General features: G+C 43.4%; 1 long non-coding RNA gene across 1 annotated transcript in view; it reads left to right on the top strand.

Annotated features, from left to right (window-relative positions):
* LOC108445963 overlaps positions 1–3,113 on the top strand; it is a 35,578-nt gene that overhangs the window by 1,380 nt on the left and 31,085 nt on the right. The gene's annotated exons all lie outside the window — the stretch shown is intronic.

The following is a 3,113-nucleotide window of genomic DNA, read 5'->3' as shown; positions in this document are numbered from 1 at the left end:
TCAGGGACGGCGGGGGGGAGCCGAGGCGAGAGGGGTTCGGGCTCCTCCAGAGGATGGATGGCCTCGGCTTCCTCCTGAAGGCTGTCAAGTCTGGGCTGGAGGAAGTCCCAAGCAGGCTGGTGTGACCCTTAAGCACTGAGCCTGCCTGGGCTGGAGGCCTCCTCGCGTTCCCACTTGCCTGAGTTACCCTCTGGTCCAGAGATTATTTATGGCTGCAAGGGATGAAGACCTTCTCTGTTCCCTTCCCAGTGGTTTTTTGACTCAAAGGGGTGTTTCATCCTCCAATGCCAGCCAGTATTGATACTGGAGAAACCAAGCAGTTCATCCCAGGTGAATGACTTGCTTCCAGTCATTCAGGTAATCCCTGCAGGAGAACTCTCAATGATAGAAACCAATTCCCTTACTATTTGTAAAAGACTTGTCTAGAATTCAGTTCCATGAATTATGGGGACTTTATTTAGTCTCTGGAACCTGCCTTTTCTAACTGAGTGTTACAGCTGTTGCTTCCTCTCTGCCAGACTCTATTGTCTCTTATTTAGACCACAGAACTGGTGATAATGTGGGTCTCCCTTACATGTATCTTCTGCCTCAAAGCTACAAATAAGGCTGACCTGCTCATCCAGGATGAGTTTACCAGTGCCTAAATGTCTGAGTAAATGACATTGTAGCCAAGCCAATCTCACAGCCATGTTAGAGAAAGTTGTTGCTTTGTCCCAACCAAGAGGTCCCACTGGTTTCAGGACTGACCCTAGTACTCCTCCAGCCCCACAGGGAACTGGCTTAACCATGACACTAACTTTGGGAAAAAAAAGTAAAAAAGGAGTAGGTTTATTTCATCACTGATGTGCTCCCTAAACCAGCTCCCCTAGGATCACAGGGTTACTCAGAGTAGAAAGATGTCAGATGTGCCCAGCTGTGTCAGGGTGCCGAGACACACAATGGCCTCCTCCAGCATCAGTGTGACATTGGATTATCTGTCACCTGAATGCAGCAGCAGCCTGGCCTTTCAGTAGCACTGGCCTGACCACAGGCTGCTGCAAAACAGTGATCCCACCTGCAATCCGTGGATGTGTTACTCCCTTTGCCACCCTTCCATGAGATCTGGTAACCATCAGGCTCTATTCAGCTGATTGATCTGGTAGAAAAATAACACCTCAGAAAATAATGGATTGGCCAGACAGCTGAATTGATCCACCTTGTGACCACACAGTTGCAGGATTGAGGAAGGCATAAACCTGGAAGTACGGTAAAGCAGAGCTGCTCCTTTCAGTAGCCGTCTGTCATTAAATCAGTTTAACTGCATCCTGTATGCATGATTTGATGAGCAGCATGAATCAGGCCAACCTGGGTACTCTAGAAAGGGACAGGGTTTGCTCCAGCCACATTCTGGCACCACCTCCTTCCTGCTGCTATTGCCCATTACATTAGCCAGATCTGAAAGGTTAAGTGTAAAAAAATAATCACCTGTTTTAGCAGAGTGATATGGCTCATTGCATGATGCCTACTGCTGACACAAAAGACAGAAAAGAGACAGGATAGTGACAGCCTCTAGACCAAAAGTATCCTTCAGACCTCAAAATGCCAGAGAGATTTGGCAGTCCCAGCTGGCAACATCAGCACCAACCCTTTTGCAAGGACAAGGGTGGTTATGACAATCGCAAACGTTGTGTCCCAAACATTTCTATTATTTTACTTGATTTGTGCTTTCCAACTGCCCTGCAACGTAGTTTTGACAGCTGTGTTGCCTGGCAGCCACTTTGTCACAGCTCAGGACGCAATTATGAAGAAAACTGTATCTACACCCAAAAGAATAATGGATCTTTAGTCTATGGGCTTCACAAAAGGACCATGTACTTTGTCTGAGTCTTCAGGCACTGCTACAATACAACCTACAGTAAGACAACTCAATAAAGTGGGACTTAATGTGACAGACTGGAGCATAACCAGAAGTAATTTGATTATGTTAAGAAAGGGTAAAATTATTCCAGTCCTCAAATTTTTGTTTGTTTTTTAACTAAGCAAGGTAAGTATAACATGTAAACAGTGTCGAAAGAGAAATAAATATGCCCTGAAGGGTATTTAAAAATTATCAGCTGCCAGACAGCATAATACAGACTATCAGTTGTCAAGAAAATTGAGCAGATAGTAGTTAGGCCTCTCTAGTTCTTGTTTGGATCATTCCAGGTTTTGGTAGGATTGTGGTAGGAATTGTATAAAATTAAACTTTTTGTTGCTCTTTTTGTTAAGTCACTAAAAGTTTAGCATGGTGAATGAGTATGGGTTTGGTCTCCACAGGAAAGGGATGGGGGTCAGAGAGCAAAACCAGACCTGGTCAGGAGGTATTTGGCAAAACAGTTTCATTTAAAAACCCGAAACAATGTGTTGCAGCCAAAATGTTGTGTTCAGAGCATCTTGCTTTCAGTGAACTGTCACTGAAGGCAGAGCAGGGCTCTGAGGGACTGTGGTTCCTATTCTCAACAGATCTGGTATCCAGGTGACTGGATTTCCTGTCCCTCGTGAACAGCAGCAATAACACTAAAGGAATATCAGATCCACTGACCAGGTGCAGACATTGGAGATTTCCAGTTCTCAAGATTAAACACTTATAATTTGGCCCAATATAAAGTCAAACTAAGGATCACTCTGTCTTGGGCTTTCTAGCAAAAAATCTAAACTTGAAAAAAAAAATCTTAAAATCTAAATTCCACCTTCCAGAGTGTAGTCTGGACTCGGCTTTGTTCCCTTACTTGCAAGAGTCTTCATATAAATATAGAAACATCTATGTTTAAATAGATACAGGATGGAGTCTGGAGACCTAAACAACTCTACTGCACTTTGCAGATGTGGAGCCTGGGAGTGTCTGCTTTTTTGAATGTGTTTGTTTTTCTTTCATGGTGTAGCACAATCAAAAGAAATGCAGTAAAAACAATACAAGCTGTTTCATGCCTGTATGTGTTTCACATCAGTTTTTAAGTAGATCATTGCAAAAAGAAAGAATTATCTGGTATCAGACATTTCCTGACAAAGCATAATAAACTCTTCTTTTGGTCTTAAAGCATTAGGAGTTCTTGACTCTGTTGGAATAATTGATACATGCCACTTTAGTTTTCCCT

This window comes from Corvus brachyrhynchos, unplaced genomic scaffold (assembly GCF_000691975.1).
Source record: "Corvus brachyrhynchos isolate BGI_N302 unplaced genomic scaffold, ASM69197v1 scaffold84, whole genome shotgun sequence".
In the NCBI taxonomy this organism is placed as follows: Eukaryota; Metazoa; Chordata; class Aves; order Passeriformes; family Corvidae; genus Corvus; species Corvus brachyrhynchos.
The sequence above is the reverse complement of the archived record's forward strand: the minus strand, read 5'-3'. Positions and strand labels throughout refer to the sequence as shown.